We start from the raw sequence: 19,732 nt of genomic DNA, 5'->3' as shown, positions 1-19,732 counted from the left end.
TTTCGCGATCCGGTGAAAAACGTATGAACGGGGTTCCACTGTATCTAACAAACATGTACTGTAGATTGCTTGAACACGTACCAGCTCACTATATATCTCAGCAGCTCTAATCAAAAAGTTTTTTGTTGAGTATCAGCAGGGTTTCCAGAACACTGTCTCAACAATTACGCAATTATTATCAGTTGTACACGATTTTGCTTCAGCTCTTGACAATCGTGAACAAATAGATGGCATTTTTTTAGCTTTATCAAAAGCTTTTGATCATGTGCAAGTTTACTCATTGACAAGTTAAGGAATGCTGGGCTTCCTGAAAAACTGGTCCTGTGGTTGCGGGCCTATCTAAAAAATCACACACAGAGCTTGTAGGATGCACAGGTGTCAGGTCTGCCGATCTGCCGGTCGTGTCAAGGGTACAGTAAAAGCTCGTTAATGCGAACTTCACGGAACCGGGAAAAGTGTTTGAATTACCCGATGTTCGAATTACCGAATGGCCTCGAAAAAACTGACAAGAACCATTTGCATTACGGTATATGTGCCGTATTTACTCGCGTAACAAACAAATGGGCATAATGAACCCACCCACCCCCGATTTTTGCCTAAGAATTTGAAAGAAAAAAAAAGCGTCAGTCGTTAACGCTTCCCTCCATTTCACACCGTCATGGTCCACAATGCATTTCTTGGCAGTGAGCCAAGATGCTACGCAGCGATAACATCACGGTGTATTTACCTTTTGACATTAGTTCTAGCAAGGGGGAGAAGTGAACTCTCACAGAGTGCCAGCGCTTGTGTGGTTGTGCAAGCCTCGTTTTCAGTACATTCACCTGAAGGGCGAACTTTGAGCGACGCGGATTTTGAGCAGCAAGGCGGAAAACGGGCGGCTGCTGCCAGACCGCTGCCACCAGGATTTAGAAACGGCGCGATTCCATATGCTTAGTAAAATGCTGAAAAGAACAGCTCTGCATTTACACTTAACACTTTCCTGCCCGCGCCTATTCCCATCGGCAGCCCGCTATCGATGGTTTCAAATTCGTAATTTCCCGCTTTGGAAGCGTTCTTGGACAGCTAGCGCCATCCAGTGGGTAAAAGAAGAACCTTTCGTTCAGTTTTGCTTTGCATTTTGTTTGTTCCGTCACGCGACTATTTTTAAAGCTCCTTCGGAGTCACGTGACTGGCGCTCGTTGTTTACATCATGGCGGCGACGCCGCGCGCCGCAGCTGCACGGAAACTGCGCGTTTCCACAGAAAGTGATACATCTGAGAGCTCGTTTTTGCCACGGGAACAGCAGCAGTGATGACTAAGAAGGCGACTTTGGTTCATAAGACTTTAGCACGGACAGTGAAATTCCGTCAAACCGACCCGGAACGTCAACAGCCATGCCTGATAAGTTCCGCTTTTGCTGCACGCTGGTCGGAAGAGATCAGGTTGTTTTGAAGGTCACAACTTTTATCTGCAGGGTGCCGCCGTCTTTCGGGCGGGATTGCTCTTCGCCGGCAGCGCAGAGAGTCGTTTTCGGCTAGAAGACAGCCAGGCGTCGACCTCGACGTTGCGCGCCGGAGTGCTGCACGGCACTTCTTCAGAGCCGTCGATTTCTTCCTCCTTTTTTCCACCACAAAATCATCAGTGAGATATGCAGGAACACGAACAAGTATGCGTGGATGCATATCTTGAAGAAATCGTCCTACAGCGAAAAAGATGGATCTTGGCGAGAGGTCACTCCAGAAGAGATGACAAACCTCAAGTGCTGCAGCACAAGCCCCAAAAATGGAAAAATACCGAAACTGCAAATTGTGCTATAAAGAAATAAAGGTTGAACAAAAGAAAAAATGGAAAAATACCGAAACTGCAAATTGTGCTATAAAGAAATAAAGGTTGAACAAAAGAAAAATGTTCTTTGCGAGACGTGTGGAAAACCTCTCTTTCACGGCAACGAGGAACTGTTTCGCGCGGTGGTACGATAGTCAGTAGGCTACTGTGTCCTTGCCTACCTCAGCGAATACTGTACATGGAAAGCTGAAATTTGCTGCAGTGTTGCATCAGTCCCTGTTGTAAATGACTTATATCCTGAAATTTTTTTGTTTTATTTGTGTGAAGAAACTGATTTTTTTGTGCGTTTTCTCTTTGTGAATGCAAATTTTTTCATAATAATCTTTTTTTCGATCACGTTCTTAATAAGCCGGCTGATTGAAACTTATACCATTGCGAAGAGAATTTCCTCCTCTACAATTTGATACTATGCACTTCTGTATCAAGCAAGTTTTGTTAAATAGAAAAATATATTAAGGACACCACCCAAACAGCACCACTTTTCCCACGGGCAGGAAAGTGTTCAGCTATTATTTATTAAATGACGACAAAGAGGACGAATTATTCTTTGTGACACCTTTCTGAACCAAAATAGTTAACCTGTTTGAACATCTCGCGTTCCCTGCTGTCAACTGACGCATAGAGACTAAGCCTAGCATCTTAGAAAATCCAGAACATTCTGAAAATCTGGCGAGTTTCATCGCTAAAATTTTGTGCTGCGGGCATCTTCAGACAAAGCCAGAGCTTCGTGCGAGTTTTGCTTGCCGCGAACATGAGGCACAGTGTAGCGGCAACGACGAGTTCGTGGTGAAGCGAGAGGCCGCTTCGGCAGGCGCAGCCATGTTGTAGAAGCGGGCGGAAGTCAGACGCGGTCATGCCCTGATTGGTCCGCGCTGAAAGCCCATGTTGGCCGCTTCCGGCTAGCGGCTGACCGCCCGGCAATGCTAAGAGCCGGCGTCATGGTCGCGTGCTTCCATTGGCGACTGAAGGGTGGAAGGATGGATGACACTCACAAAGAAAAAAAAATAAGTTTTTCACACGTGTGGGTTTCTCAGTGGGCACAGGCCTCTAACCACCACAGGCTCGGGCTTCGCGCGAGCCAAGGGCTCTGATCAGCCGTCACCACACGCACCCTGGGGCACCGCTGCGGCACTCAACCTCTGCAGAGAGGAGAGCAACTCGCCGCAAAGACACAAGCCTCCAAGTTCACAAAGGAGACGTTTATTCATGCCGTCCTCCGGTGGTACACAGACTCAACAGTCACCCCGTCCCGGGGCGCGTGAAGAGCGAGGCTCCGCTGCGCGCTCGGAGCGACAAGAGCAATGCGCACCGCTAGCACCCCGCTGCAGGAATTTGTTCCCACGGCAGTGCTGTGATCTCTCTCGTGTCAGCCGTTGCACCGCTTGCGAGAAAGAGTGGGCAGTCAACACAAGGTGCGCCTGTCGGAGGTCGCTGGACCCCACTGGACAGGCTCGAGCCGCTCTGGGTCGAGGACCCATGCATGCGAGCTCAAGTATGCACTGGTCCGAACGGCAAAGGTCGGCCCGGACGAACAGTAGCGTACGCACCTTACGCTGCCTCGGGGGAGTCTCTCTCTAGGCTCCGCTCAAACGGTTGCGCGGCGCGCGGCCGCCCAAACGGGTCCTGCATTCCCGCCAAAAGGCACCAATGGCAAAGGCCCTTGGGAAGCCGGAGCGGAGCTGTGGCCGAATGACAGTGATTAGTCACCCAACCGCCTCTCCGCTGCATGAGGCAGGAGAAAGGGAAAGAGGAGAACAACGCAAGATGCCGGCAATAGCCGCACGCAAAGGCAACGGCGGGAAGCCCAGATTCCCACATCCTCCTCTCCTTAAATGCCCTCCTACCCACCGGTGAAAGCACGCAGTAATATATAAAAATGAATCCACTTTAAAAAATAATGCTAGCTACACTTCAGTTCCAGCCATAAACTCAAAAAAGAGACACAAACAAGAAAAGGAAAGGAAACACGTGAATACACTTCAAGCAAACAAAACTAACCACATGCAGATTATATAATCTGTACACAAGGTGATGTGTATACAACTGTACAACTTTTTGACAGATGGTGGCAGCTTCAAAGTTCGGTGGCGCGGCCCATTGGGCCTGTCGCTGACTCACCGCTCGTAGACTTCAACTTGAACCGGTAGGAAGGACCGACGACCGACGGTGATCTTTCCTACGATGACGACGACTGGGCCATGGCAGAGTGCGAACTGAGTGCAGTCAGACACAACGTCAGGTTCGGGGACAAGATAGCCAGTGCACCCCTTTCACGACAGCTGAAACAGGCGCGGGCATTCCGCGGCGTCTTGAGGTGTAAACGTGGCAAAAGCGAAGGGTCCTTCTCGTCCCTACACTCACGCAGAAGCACACGTCGATCGGCAACAACCCCTTGCTCGCATCGCTAAAAACGTGGTTCCACTTCAGGACAAGATCACCCGCCTGAAAAATCAGGCTGCGGTGCTTGCAGTCATACTGAGCCTTCTGTTGGGCTCAAGCTGCCGCCAAACTCTGCCTTGCTCTGTTGAGAGCCCGACCAAGCCGGTCCCAAAGCATCAACGCATAAGCAGAGCAGTCTGCCTGCGTCTGCTCACCCCCGAGCTGACTCTGCACGACGTTGGACATCGAATTCGCCAGCTCCCTCCCGAAATTGAGGAAGTGCGGGAGAGAAACCAGTTCAGCGATTCTCAGCTGTTCGAATAACAAACACAAACTCCCTCAAATGGTCTGCCCAGTCCTTTTGACACTCGGCAAAGACCGCCAGCATTGGCTTGACCGTTCGGTTGATTCGCTCGGTCAAATTGGACTGGGGATGGTAGGGTGAAGTGGTGTAGTGCTCGATTCTGAGGGAACAGCTTGTGCTACCAAACACCCGAGCGGTGAAAGAGAACGCATTGTCCGTGATCAGTCTTTCCGGAAAGCCGAACCGACAGAACACTTCCCGCAGTTTATCCAGTACCGCTCGTCCTGACACTTTCCAAAGCGGGTACAACTCGACCCATTTGGAAAAATGGTTAACGACTACCATCAGTTAAATGAACCAATGCTTGCTCCTCTGGAAAGGCCCCATCAAATCGCAGGTGTCCATTTGCCGCACAATTGACGCACACTGCAACTGGTTTCATCATTCCGGGTGGCTTGCCACCCCGTGACTACACCGCTTGACAGACATGGCAGGAACGGCAATAGCGGAAAATGTCGCGCTTCATGCCGGACCATGTCACCGATTGAACTCAGTTTTGCAAAAACTTTGGAGCCACTCAGGTGACCGGCCAGTGGTTCATCATGAGAGAATCGCAACAGTGCGCCTCTCAGACTTTTGGGGATGACCACCTTGAACGGGCCAGTGAACTAATTAGCGGTGGCTATGTACTTCAGCACGAGCCCGTCATGGCCCAGCAAATATGAATCACCGGGGCTCGCCGCGACACACACTGGCTTTTGCGCCCCTGCGCCCGCTACAATACCAGTACAGTTGAATCCCGGCACAACGAATGCCGCTTCAACGAAATTTTCGCTACATTTTTCATTCCCCGCGAAATCCCCATAGGAGTTAATGTATTAAAATTCCCTCGAAAACTTTGTGAGCACGCATTCGCTTCTACGAATTTTTCGCGAGCCTTCACCAGTCAGTGAGCCGCCTTTCTTCAAAAGTTGGGTGCTGTACGAGATTATTCCCTGCTAAAGCAGTGACTTGGAGCAGCTAAATAATGCACGGAATGTATGTTTATTACATTTTCATGTATTGTTTATTAAAAAATTTGGTTGGGAGTCGTTTATTCGTCATAGGGAAGCAGCGAGGGGACTTGGCGCCGTGCAAAGGCCGCTGGCTATACGAGTGCCAAAGACGAATCCAAATCCAGTCGCCACCTCCCCTCCCAGCCTTCTCTGCAGCCCTTGCCGCCATTTTCTCATGTGTCGGTGTGTGTTGGCCGTCGATCTCTCACTGCAGTCTGATCTCGTCGATTGCCTCTGCCATGTCGCCACCAAAGAAGAAGCGGAAGTTTAATTCGCTAAAAGAAAAGGATAGAATTATTGCCGAAGCGGAATGCGGGAAGAAGAAGGCAGTTATTGCCGCAGATTGTGGCATCGCGCAGAGTTCGCTATCGATGATTTTGAAGAATAAGGACAGCACTAGGAAGGCACTTTCATGGGGCACTTCAGCGCTGCACAAGAAAGTGACACAACCAACGTATGAAGAGCTCGACAAGGCTGTGTATGTTTGGTTCATCGATACGCGAGCAACAAACATGCCCCTGAGCGGTAAAATTGTACAGCAGAAGGCCCTAAATTATGCTTGTTTGCTAGGGCTAAACGACTTTAGGGCAAGCATAGGATGGTTGAATCGCTTTAAAGAAAGGCATAACATCGTCTGCAAGGTTTTGTGCGGTGAATCGGCATCTGTGGACGTTGACGACGCATCAGCATGGGCGGCGGACATAACTGACATAATGAGCAGTTACGCTCCGTCTGGTATTTATAGCGCAGACTAGACGGGCCTCTTCTATGAGATGCTGCCAGCGAAGACGCCTGATTTCAAAGGGTAGTGTTGCCACGGAAGCAAAAATAGCAAGAAACGAGTGACTGTGCTGCTGTGCACAAATGTGGATGGGTCTGACAAACGACCCCTGTTAGTTATTGGCAAAAGTGCAAAACCGCGCTGCTTCAAGGGGAACAGGAGCCTACCTGTCAAGTGTACGTGGCAAACAGCCGGTCGTGGATGACCCGTGCCATTTTTGCTGACTGGGTGGTGGCACTTGACCGCGACATGAGCAGACAAAATCGAAAGGTTTGTTTGCTCTTGGCCAATTGTTCAGCGCACCGCATTGACGACGTCAAGCTGTCAAGTGTGGAGCTGAAGTTCTTCCCGCCGAACTGTGCCTCAGTCATTCAACCCCTGGACCAAGGCATCATCCGGAGCATGAAGTCTTCCTACCGGGAGAGGTTGATCCAGCGGCTTCTCCTGAACACCGACACTGGTAGGGAGACGAAAGTCGATCTTTTGATGGCTTTAGAAATGATGGCTGCGGCATGGAGAGCAACACGGTGCAGCGTGATCCGCAACTGCTTCAAGCACGCCGGGTTTGTCGACAGCAAGGCGACCAGCACGACTGCAGCCGCGGAAAGTGTACCATCGTCATCGACTCCGGGGAAACGTTACTTAGAAATCGCTCCAGGAAGCTGGAAACGTCCCTGCTGACATAGCGCTGGACGATTTCCTCGACGCTGATGCAGACGTGATTGTCCACGAGGAACGAAGCGATGAAGACATCATCAAAAGTGCTCGCGAGCCGGAAGAGCCGTCCGATCATGAAGACGACTCCGCTCAAGATTTACCTGCCCCGGTAGCTTCATCGCAGGTACTGGATGCCTTCGACGTTATTAGAAAATTCCTTAGCACACACGGTGACAACGTGACGCCGCTGCTGGCAGTGAAACGCAAGCAGGCTAAGCTCACAGATTTCTGGCAATGAAACTATGTTTTGCTGGAGTTATTGCTTTGCATTTTTGGTTAATTTCTCGACAGTGAAATTTCGCGACAACGAAATTTTTGTCGCGCGTCCCGTTGATTTCGTTGTAGCGGGATTCAACTGTAGCGTCACGGGTCTCCGTCTCCCTGACACCTTTGCTTATCTCGCGACAAAAGGAGTCATTATGCTGGGCTTTCAGCAGCCCTTTCCAGCTGAAAACGACTCCAGTCATCCCAGAGGGGAGCCTGGTCTCGTCCCCACTCAGGTTTGCAGCCATAATTTCTGCTCGCGTCGGTGCCTCCAAGGTGCTGACGAGGAGCTTTGCCTCTCACCCGTTTTGCGAAGCGCTGCTTGCCTGGTTAGCAGAATGGGTTGGCCCGTTCGCGGGCTCCCCCTCCTTGCCGCCCGGCGGCTCGTCCGCTGCTTCGCCCCCTCCACTTGCCGGCATCAAAGCGTTGCTGGCGAGTGGGGCATGGGATAGCACATCACAGTTACCACGTTCGTACTCTCCTTTTGATACTGCACCGAAAAGTTGTAATGCTCTATCAGGAGAACCCAGCGCGCCAGCCGACCCGCAGGCTCGCGGAGCTGCATCAGTCAAATGAGCGCACTGTGGTCTGTCTGCACCACAAATTGCGTTCCGCCAAGGTAGACGTCGAATTTCTGCAGTGCAAACACGATGGCGAGGCACTCCTTCTCGGTCACGGAATAATTCCTCTCCGAGGGCAGCAAGGAGCGGCTGGCAAAGGCCAGCAGTTGCAGCAAGCCATCGAAATCCTGTAGAACTGCTCCTAAACCCAGATCGCTCGCGTCAGTCTGGACAATGAACTGTCTGGTCAGGTCAGGTAACCTGAGCTGTGCTCTCTCGGCAATGGCACTGGACAGGAGGCGAAAGAATCGCTCTTGCTCGGGTCCCCATCACCACGCGGTAGTCTTTCCCAGGGAGCTGACACGTAGCTGCTGAGTGCCCCGTTGGGTGTGGCAGACATGGTGCGCAAGCATGATCATAAAGGCGACCTGCTTGGCTAATGTGCCATCAAAGGCGTAAATGCCAGTGACTTAGCACGTTGGGTGCCAGTTGTGGGTTTCTCAGTGGGCACAGGCCACTAACCACCTTAGGACTTGGTTGTAGGCCAGTTGATAGAACATCGTAAGGAGCAAAACCGCAAAACAGGATGGGACTGAGGCAGGCGGGACTGGTTCAGTTGTCAGTAAGTCTCCTCGATTTGGCTGCACTTTCTGCACTAGTTCACCAAAGTGCCATGTCAGTGCAGTGCCAGTTCTTGCGGCGCGAGTGTAGCCTGACACTAGTGCTGTCGGTGCAGCGGCCAAATCGTGAGCAAAAGTGCAGAAACTTTTGTCTGCTGTGGCCATGTGTTAATGTTCATCGCATGTTTTCACATATGCACGAGATTGTGCTAGCTGAATTGAACGTTGTGTATTTGCTCGAAGTGACACATCTCGTGGAGTGGCTATGAAATTTGTTAATTAAAAAAAATGGTGAATTTTACACCGTTCTTTCCGTTGCGTCGTGCAAAGTGGCGCAGGCTGGTCGACCGTCACCGATTCAACGGTACGTACTTCAGAGAGGCAACAATTAATTCGAGAGGTTATTTAGACTACAGCTCGAGACGATCTTTGACAAAAATAGGCGCGATTCAGGCTGCTTCCGTTCTATCGAAAAGTGACTGCAGTTGTCCGCCAAGAGTTGCCCGATCTACATTTGAACTCAATCGCGTTCACTTTCGGCGGACAGTTACGGCGACGTTACTGTCAGAGGCTAACTGGCAGGCGAAGGTGTGGGCTGACGGCGACCTCAAGCCCAGTCGCTGCCGTAAGCAGAGGTACTGATGTCGCATCGAGTCAGAAACGTTGCAATCGCCCACGTATTATAAAACATCTCACAATCTTCCGCTTAGGGAAGCGCTCCATCGTGTTGCGTCTATAATAATAATTGCACACAAAAGAGAAATGGTGTGAGCAACGTGCGAGGCTGGACAGAAAGATGCGAACCCATACGCAGTACGTACTTACGTATGTACATGCGCCATGCCAGCCAGTTGCTTACGCGCGTACGCAGACACGTGCACATGCGCGCGCATACACACGCGTACGCACACTGTCATTTAAGCTGTTTGGTGAGGGCCCGGCGCAGATGCCGCGTCTTTCACGGGTACGCGGCCGTCTCAACCATGGCCAAGACACAGGCCTCAAGTTCACGAAGGAGACGTTTATTCACGCCGTCCTCCAGCGGTACAAAGATTCAACAGTCACCCCGTCCCGGAGCGCGCTCGGAGCAAGGCTCCACTGCACGCTCGGAGCGACAAGAGCAATGCGCGCCACTAGCACCCCGCCGCAGGAGATTGTCCCCGTGGCAGTGTTGTGATCTCTCTCATGTCGGCCGTTAAACCGTTTGCGAGAGAGGGTAGGCAGTCAAAGCAAGGTGCGCCTGTCGGAGGTCGCTGGACCCTTGAACAGGCTCGAGCCGCTGCGGGTCGAGGACCTGTGCTGGCGAGCTCGAGTATGCACTGGTCCGAATGGCAAAGGCCAGCCCGGAAGAACAGTAACGTACACACATTACGCTGTCTCGAAAGAGTCTCTCCCTGGGCTCCACTTGAACGGTCGCGCGGCCGCCCCAGCGGGTCCCAAATTCCCACCAAAAGGCACCAATGGCAAAGGGCTTTTGGAAGCCAGAGCGTAGCTGCGGCCGAATGAAAGTGATAAGTCACCCAACCGCCTCTCCGTCGCCTGAAAGGGAAAGAGGAAAACCACGCGGGATGCCGGCAACAGCCGTGCAAAGGCAACGGCAGGAAGCCCGGATTCCCACACACGTAATTTGTAGCGCCCGTCCAAAGTCATAGCCTTTCATGGGCATTGGCTGGGACCGCGTCGACAGTACTGATCCGTATTTCCGAATTAACAGGGCTCGAATTAACGAGTATATGCGAGTTTCGGAGGCTGCGTGGAAATGAGGGTAGGCAGCCGCGGCCACCAACCCCTACCCTCCGGCGCCGCCGGCCGCTGCGCCGATGGCAGCGCCATTTAGGCTTTACCCGCTCTTCCACGGTTTTATCTGGTTCCATCTTCTGTCCCCGTTTAGGACATGCGCAGCCTCTAACTATGCGGAGGTGCTTTTTTTGTTTTGGCCACAAGCCACCCAGATGCGGCGGGCGCGTAGTTCAAATTATCTATAGCGGAACCAACTCGCTTTCAAATTAATGGGCCTTTTTATACACAGATCTTTAAGGAGCTTGACAGGACCAAGTAGCGCAGTTCGAATTATCCGAAAATTCGAATCATCGGGTTCGAATTAACGAGCTTTCACTGTACTACAAGGTTCCGTACTTGGTCCTTTGTAATTTTTAATTTACACAAATGATATTGCTACTAACGTCAATGACTCTGTTCCTGTGAAACTGTTCACTGATGATTGTGTGATGTATATTGTTAAAGGTTCCAGTTGTTAAACATTATTGAAAAATAGCCTCTGTAAACCCATGGGCTGGTCAAACGAAACTGCATGCAAATTAATTTTGACAAAACAAGTTCAATGACAATTTCAATGATAATAACCAACAAGAAAAGGCCGCTATCTCATGCGTATTACGTTGCTGATAAACGTATTCAGTTAGTCACGTCTCTCAAATATCTAGGACTAGCTATTCCAAGCAATTTAAACTGAGATGAACATTTGAAGAACATCTGCACAACGGCATTTAACGAACTGTGCTTTCTGCGCCGGAAATGAGAAAAGTCACCGTTAGGTGTTAAATTGCAGGCATACCTCACTGTAGTCGCCCAGTCCTTGAGTATGCTTCCAGTGTGTGGGACCCACACTATGTTAAAGATATTCGACAAGTGAAACTAATTCAGCTACTTGCTGGCAGATTTATTGTATCAGACTGCCGATCCTCGTCCGTCTGTTACCAATATGCTGCAGCGACTGAATCTAGAGCCCCTTTGTGTACGTGGACAGAATGCGAGACTAAAATTGCATCATTTTGTCTATCGTAAAACAAGTGGCTCTTGCACAACACAGGTCATCTAGAATTAACCTCCCGAATGTTATTCACCCATACTTTGCGAGGACTTAGCAGTTCCAGAAACCCTTCTTTTCGCTCACAACTGAAGGCTCTGCCAGCGTTGGTCATTGACTGTACTGATGCTAATGCTTTTGTGCACTCATTGTCAGCACACTTGTTGTAATCTTCTCCTGCTTAGGCAGCAGTGCTGCCCGCAGTATTTGAAAATAAATAAATAAATAAATCAGACAGGTCACTAATTTGGCAATTGTATCAACTGATGTTTGCTACAAAGACCTTAAGGGCAATGAACTGGATTCAAGAGACAAGCGTAAGAGGGTGTAGTAGAAAGGGATAAGATCAAGAAGTTTGCCGGGACAGGGAGGCCACAGCTGGCGCAAAAAAATATGGGAGAGGCCTTTGTCCTGCAGTGGGCGTAGTCGGGCTGATGAAAACTGAATCAAATTAAATTTCATTAATTAAGCTACACTGATTTCACTAATTAAGGTATGATGGCCGACGCTGTAGAGCCCATAGTAGAATGCAGCACAATATGGCTAAACCAAAGCTACAACAGCTTTTGCTTTAAAACAACGAAACATGATGTTTAACACGTGTAGCTGTGCCCACAGTGTGTCTTACCTTCCAGGCCTGGCTTGAAATTCTGGTACATCCAGTATCGGTACTCTGAAAAGCAGGATTGGGCAAACTGGTGACAGTGGGTACACAGCACTAATTACCAATTAACAATGAGTTTATGGGACTCATGCTGCCCCACTTGCTTCAAGCACCTCCCAACAGATACCATAAATTTTGCGTGCTAAATATGTGCCATTCAGTGTTTTCCACTTTCCCTAACAGGCCCTTTTGGTGTTGTGTGTGTTTTTACAAGCGGCTGTCAAAGGCCATATTGATGGAAAAAATAAAATTTGAAAAACTGTTGAGCCTTTTCCATCAGTCCACAGCCTCAAGAAATTATCACTTCTATTGCAGGTTTTTTTTATACGTCGATAAGACATATGGACCATTGGTACGGGACCTATACAGAGCCATTGGTATAAATGTGCACCCCTTTGTTCTATAAAGCCAGTGGTCGAAATCATTCAATTTCTAAAGAGTGCAATTTTACCATTTGTATGCATGAGAGAACAGCTTGCGCCTTATAAAGGATTACAGAAGCAATGAACACATGCCAACCACACTGGTTTGCTGTCTAAATGGGTTAGGATGCATTTGCAGAGCTGTTTTTGGTTTCAAATATGAAATTTTCAAATATTAATTGAACATGAAGAAAAACTCAGGAATGCATAATTACATTAAAGGTGCTTTGAAAAGGGCTCTAATGAAGTTGTAGTATACATGGGATGTTAAAGGATGCCACTTCACAGATATCCTCCCCCAAGAATCTTTTTAATGCTCTTTGTAGAAGTTGAGATACCTGCAGGCGAAAAAAAATGAATGTGGATTAGCTGAGCTAATCCAGGAAAGCAAAAGCTGTCAGCGTTCATTGGCATTGACAACATTCAGACCCAGATGATTTTTAGGAAAGGAAGGGCGCATAACTGGCTCAGTAAGGCATGTTGCTGGGCAAGTTGGTTAAGCATCTTTGAAACTTGGAAAGAATCCACCTTGGCGCAAGTAAAACCACACACACAAAGGAAAGACAAGGAGACACGGTTGTCTCGTTGTGTTTCCTTTGTGTGTGTGGTTTTACGTGCGCCAAGGTGGATTCTTTCCAAGTTTCAAAGATAACTGGCTCCCTGGGTCAGTGAACACCTCAATCGCCCTTCCAGGTACCTGGAAGTAGCGAGAGAGATGTGCGCTACATGCAATAGCACTGACAACATTGTGGCAGACGGGCTGTGCAGCAATAGGCGAGGCAGAAGTGATCAACCTCTTGCAATCAGCCATTAACAGCCACCTACCAGGGTGGCAGGGTGGGAGCACTGCCTATCTAGTGCCCAACCAACCCAATCAAAGCAGGTCTTTGCAGTTGGACACCAACCTCATGTACAAGTAAGCGAGATTGAGGTGTCCACTGACCCAGGGAACCAGTTATGCACCTTTCCTTTAGTGAAAATGAATGGCCTCTACAAGGTTGTCACACCAATGAACCCAATGCTCACTTGTTTTGTTTGGTTTTTGAGGAAAGAAAATGGGGCAGTAACTGTCTCACATATCTCCATGGACACTGGAACCGGGCTGTAAGGGAAGGGATAAATGAGAGAGGGAAACAAGAAAGCAAGGAAGAGGAAATTGAAAATTGCATTTTGAGGAAAGGCAGGGTGCAGCACCCTGCAACTAGTGGCTAGCCTAGTGTAGCTTTCGCTACAATTTGAGTTTCAGCATCTTCGTGCCTTTCTCTCTCCTCTCATCACTTGTTGCAAGGTCCATGGGGCCCCACCCCTGGGGGCGGAGCTTCCTGATCTGGCGGAGTTGCATGGCTTACTGGCTGCAGCCAAAGTAGCTGCCTGACGTCTGATAGAACATATTAAACGGCGCGAAAAAGACGATGTCGTCCCTGGTAATAAATCTTTAGTTGAAAGTCAGTGCTCATGCTGTTGTGCTTGTTCCGTCTATCTTTTTCGCATGCAGAGCTGTAAGTATACTGAGGGAGTCTGTGTAATACTGTTTCTGAGCTTCTCGTTCACTATTTTTCTTATTGCTACACACATAGCGTAACATTCGGCTGTGAAGATAGATGCACACTGTGGAAGTCTTATTCTTCCCTTTTCATTCTCTCGTACTACTGCGCTTCTAACGTAAGCATCCGTTTTTGAACCATCAGTATAAAAGCCAGTGAAACCATTGTATTTTTCCTTAAGTGCAAGAAATTCTTGTACTATATGTTGCTGTGGGGTCCGTTTTTTTTTTTTACAAAACTGTGCAAGAGCGAAATCACATATTGTAGGAAAAATGTACCACGGAGGCAGTGCATGTCGTCCCCGAGCAATGCCAGGTAATGTATCTAGTACGCCGAGGTTTTGGTACTTCTCTTCAAAACACAAGAGGACTGGCCTAATATCTAGCGGTTTGTTGTTAAACAGAATTCTGAATGGGCACTTTGTGACTATGGGGTAGCATAGGTGTTTGGGCAGTGAACGGATTTTTAATACGTATGAGCATGTGAGCATGGTTCTTCTGTTTGTGACGGTTGTTCGGTTTCTACATAAAGGCTGTTTATGGGCGACGTCCTGTAAGCAGCAGTGGAAAGACGCAAACCTAAATTATGCATGGGATCCAGTCATTCAAGATATGATGGTCTTGCTGACCCATACACTATAGGCCCATAATCCAAGGTGGAGCGTACTACAGTGCAGTAAATTTGCATAAGACATGTCCTGCCTGCTCCCCAATGTTTTTGTGACAGTACTTTGAGTATGTTAAAGGATCGGGAGGCTTTCTTTTTCAGTGCATTTATAGGAGGCAGGAAAGTGAGTGTTTTGTCCAAGGTTATTCCTAAAAACTTGCGCTCATTTTTTACAGGTAGCTGTGTTTTGTTCAAGAGTATGAATGGGTCAGCCTCTAGACCTCATTTGAGCGAGAAACGAATAGCCAGAGTTTTCTGTGTGGAAAACTGGAAACCGTTCCCATCTGCCCATGTCAACTGTATTTGTCTCTTGCATGCTACTAGGCTTGACGAGGTGCAGGCTATTTGAAGATCGTCAACATACACTGAATAGATAACGGACTTCGGGATTACTTTGGCTATAGAATTCATTTTTATAACGAAGAGCGTTTTGTCTAAAATACACTCCTCAGGTACCCGATTTTCTTGAACGAAGTTTCTCGAGAGGGCTGAGCCTAGGCGTACGTGAAAAGAATGGTTGGACAGGAAATTATTTAAGTAGTTTACCATCCAGCCACGGATGCCAAGCTCTGCTCGGTCGCGAAGAATCCAGAACCTCTAGGTTGTGTCGTACGCCTTCTTGAGGTCAAAGATGGCAAGACAGTGCTGTTTGTGTATAAAAGCTTCTCGGACAGTATTTTCGAGGCGAACTAAATGGTCTGTTGTTGAGCATCCCATTTTTATAACCGTGTTGATGGATATCAAGAAGTTCACGGGATTCAAGGACAAACGTTAGACTCATATTCATGACACTTTCAAATGATTTGGCGAGACAGCTTGTAAGGACTATTGGCCTATAGTTATAGCTGCTAGGGGAAGTTGGTAGTTTTCGAGGTTTCAGGAAAGGCACTATCACTGCTGTTTTCCACGCCTTAGGCATTTTTCCTTCTATGAATATTTTGTTTAAAAAATTCAAGAGTACCTATATGGCAGGCTGAGAAAGATGGGCAAGCATTTCATAGTGTATCTGATCGGGTCCTGAAGCATTTTTTTTCCCGGCAGACAGTACACTGTTTATTTCTTGGAGAGTAATTAAATTGTTGTATTGTTCCTTTCCACTTCCACTTATTGGAAGTTTGTGAACGGCGAGAAGTTACCGTTTAATTTTCAAACCTGCTGCCACATTTTTTAGGTGTCATTTGACTGTTTATAGATGAAACATAACTCTGGCACGATGCTCTCTAGGCACTGCAAGGAACGTACCAAGCTTTAGCTCTTGCCTTTTTAAAATTTACGAGATTCTCATGTGTCGGACACCTGCGAAAGTAACCCCAAGCTCTATTTTGTTCTTTTTTTGCTTCCTTGCAGTCTTTTGTCCACCACATTTTGTGGTTTTGTGGCACCACTCCAGAAGGCCGAGGAATAATTAACTGTGCGGAAGTTATGATACAATTCGTAAACTTTTCTTTTATCTGATAGATGCCCAGATTTTCTAAAACTATATTTCCTAAAGTGGCTCTAGCTCTAAATGTTCCTAGTCTGCTAAATGCAGCCTCCAGCATCGCATTGCGGTTTTGTTGGAATTATTTCTGGTGGAGACATTAGTGATTAGTATAGGGAGGTGATCGCTGTCATATGGGTTGTCAATAAAATCCCATTTAAAATCGTTAAAAACAGAAGGTGAATTAGACAAATCTAAACAGGTCATTTTCCCCGAGGTAGAGGAGCAGTATGTGGCCTTTTCCATATTTAAAAGACATACATTATTTGTGAGGATAAAATCGGATTATCTGGCCCCTAGAGTCACAGCACTCGCTTCCCAAAAAGGGGAGTGAGTGTTAGAATTCTCAACTACTAGATATGGCTCTGGAAGTTCATCTGCCCGTTCTTGTAGATCATGGACTGTTAATGTAAAATGTGGAGGAATGTATACGGAACAGATTGTTAGTGTTTTATAGCTGACAATGCCGACTGCAACCGCCTCAAGTTTTGCTTTGAGTTTTGATTTCTCAAGCAGGGACACCGCTTTGAACGACAATCGCAATGCCTCCTGAGAGTCTATTTGCCTGCTCGCATCTGAAAGTTTTATAATGTTTCAGGATATTCGTATGCTGTGGACCTAGATTGGTTTCCTGAAGACATAAGGCTACCGGCAACATTCTGTTATGTCACTGTTATATCTGTTAAGTCAGTGTAATTCAACACTCCTCTACAGTTCCACTGTACTAAAAGACCTGCGGGGTGCCGATCCACGGACCGGCGCTCCCTGCTTTGGCAATGGCAGGGCAGCTTTCACTGTCCCTGCCTGGGGCGTGGATGGCTCTGGCATAGGCTCGGTGGAAGTGGCCTCGGCAGGTGGCGATGTGCTGTGCGGTGCTACGCCCCTGCGCACCACCTCTGCGAAGTTTGGTTCTGCTGTGAAGGAGAATGTGTTTGCAAGTGCAAAGCGCATTCTCGCTTCTTTAAATGAAATGTTTTCTTTGGTCTTTATGGTGATTATCTCCTTTCTTCCAGGATGGACACACCCTGGAGTATGCAGCATGGTCTCCTTCACAGTTTGCGCAGCGCGGGGCTGCATCACATTCATCAGAATGGTGATCCTTCGAAGCACATTTTGCGCAAGTCTTGCAATTGTGGCAACTCTGTGAGCCGTGGCCAAACCTTTGACAACTGAAACATCTGCGAGTTGGGTATGTATGGTCTTACATTGTTTCAAATATCCAACGTCGATTGTGACGGGCAATGTGCTGCTGTTGAACGTGACGAAGTGTTTTGTGTCTATTTCCTTATTGTCCTTCCGGACCTTGATTCAGTGGACATCTATTACGTCTTGGTCGCTGAGCCCTTCTAGCATTTCTTTTTCGGTGATGTGTACAAACAAAATAAATTTCAGATATTACGCCTCAGACAGTGTTCAGTGATCGATGGGAAGACACGGAGACTGGGATATCCCCTATGAACGCTAGGTTTGAGAGCTTAGAGTGTTGGATGTTGTCGCGCAGTTAGAGCAATAAATCGCCGCTGGCTACAGCCGATGCCCAAGGTTTCTGTCAAGCACATCGATACAAGGAAGGGGGACAGTATTCTTGCCTGCTTATCTTCTACTTCACTGTGGATCACATGATACTTGGGGAAAGTTGCTTTTCTTTTTTGAAAAGTTTTCTGCCTTGTTCCACCCTCTTTTTAGAGAGCGATCAGGTTTGGAAAAGGGGCGAGCCATTAAAAATTATGTTTTTCTGCCATGGTGCCAGCCACCCACCACAGAGTCCAACTAGGGGACGGGACAGGAGCTTGCAAGCAAGTCCTGCCCACGCCAGCTGTACACTCCAACTATAACCAAATATGACGCAACTCAGGGTGGTTGGCCACACAAGGTTTAACCCTCGCCGCCAGGAAAAAGGAAAAACCAAGAAGTGAGTAGGAGATAGGAGAGTTGTGAGAAAGAGATAGGAAAGTGAAAGACACAGGGGAGGATAGGAAAAGGCAACTTCTGATTCCTCAGGCCGGAGGTGCCGTCTACAGGAACCTGGGGCCTCCGCCGAGGGGCCTTAAAGGTCCAAACGCTCGGCATTGACTCAACCACCAGGATCCCCTTTTCCCCGGACACGCGATGCCACGCACGGCTAAGCGCGAGTGCTCGGGTCTGTGGTGACACAATGCTCACCATTATCCCCCTGTGGGGATGTCCCTGCGGATGCTCAGGAACCTGTGGTGTCGCAACTCACCAACATCTGCATAAAGCAGATGCCCCTGCGGGGCCCACAGAGAGATGAGCCAGGAAGATTTACACACAGTGCTTGTATGCTGCCAGTCCGGCAGTTCGGCTGTGGCCCGTCAATCGGTGTTTGCTGGCCTGGCACAGTCAGGTGGCAAAAAAGACACATTGTGGCCCATTGCACACGAGAAAAGGCCTGCCAGGAGGCATGTCGGAGAAGGGTTTGAAATGAGATTTGTGCATAAGGTAGATGTTAAGATATGTGAAGTACTCTGGTGATAGAATGTATATGCAGCACGACGAAGGACACTGGCAAGGCTGATACAATGAGAAGCAGGGTTGAGTAGCCAGACTGCGCAACAGTACTCAAACATGGGAAGCACAAGGGCAGTGTAAAAGCCCCAGAATGCACTGGGAGGCATGTCTGCATTTATGGCGGCTGACGAAGCCCAGCATGCGCCTGGATTTGGCAAGTGTGCGGAGTACGAAGGGGCTGGCTTCCAAGGGTCAACATTGGCGGTGCAGGGTTGAGAAGGTCATTGTGGAAGAATGTTTATGGGCAGCTGGTGTTGCTGTGCCTTGTTGAGGTCGATTTAAAGAGTCAGCTAAGGTGCGAGAAGGCTGCAGCAACAAAATGTCAGCATAAAGAACAGGGAGACATTTCCGATTCTCAGTGACACTGTCCAAGATTGAGAAGAGCCAAGAACCATGCCTTGGGGTACACCGGACAGAACGGCGCAAGACGGGGAAGTGGCTCCTCGGAATACAACATGCTGAATTCTGCCACGACAAATGAATCCAGCCATGAGAAAAGAGTTCTGGAGGGCCCTCTGGCCGTAGCCCAAGGTGAGCGGGGAGGTGATCAAAGACAGGAGAAAACCCAACTGAACAAGCTCGCAAGGATTCTGGTTGTCAAGGTGAGCACTGAATGTATGGACCAGCAACCCAAGAGCAGTTTCGCAGCTGCGCTGCTGGCGAAATCCATGCTGGGCGGTGGACAGAAGGCTTCCAGGTGGCTACAAATTTTGGTGTTCAGGATCCTCTCAAAGATGTGGCACATGATAGACATAGACGCAACTGAGCAGAAAGAGGACAAGAGGTCAGGACGAGCTCCATGTCCTTTGTGGACCAGTGTGATACGAGCTGCAATCAAAGCACAAGGAACCACTGACGAGTTCATAATGTGCTGTAACATTTATAGGTGCCACATAAGAGGCTGAAGGAGCAGGGAATGAATGCCATCAGGGCCAGATTTCTGAAATGGTCGGATGTGGGAGCACGCTTCCATGACACCGTCGGTAGTTATGGCGAGAGAGGACAGAGTAGGCATTGTAATTGGGAAGGGCTCTGCAGGAAACGATGGTATATCAGGCCCAAATATGGGATGGTCGGTCCAAATAGAAGAAAAATG

At 48.6% G+C, this 19,732-nt stretch overlaps 1 protein-coding gene across 3 annotated transcripts in view; it reads right to left on the bottom strand.

Moving 5' to 3' along the window:
- Tbcc (Tubulin-binding cofactor C) overlaps positions 1-19,732 on the bottom strand; it is a 110,416-nt gene that overhangs the window by 72,715 nt on the left and 17,969 nt on the right. Inside the window, exon 1 of one of the 3 annotated variants that reach the window (XM_077664499.1) lies at positions 11,960-12,010. The exons of the other annotated variants lie outside the window; for them this stretch is intronic. The gene's annotated coding sequence lies outside the window, so the exon portion shown is untranslated. Of the gene's footprint in view, positions 1-11,959; positions 12,011-19,732 lie in introns of those variants that run through there. 3 annotated transcript variants of the gene reach the window in all.

The sequence above is a fragment of the Amblyomma americanum genome, chromosome 5 (assembly GCF_052857255.1).
Source record: "Amblyomma americanum isolate KBUSLIRL-KWMA chromosome 5, ASM5285725v1, whole genome shotgun sequence".
Taxonomy (NCBI): Eukaryota; Metazoa; Arthropoda; class Arachnida; order Ixodida; family Ixodidae; genus Amblyomma; species Amblyomma americanum.
Note: the sequence above shows the minus strand (reverse complement) of the source record. Positions and strands in the feature narration are given on the sequence as shown.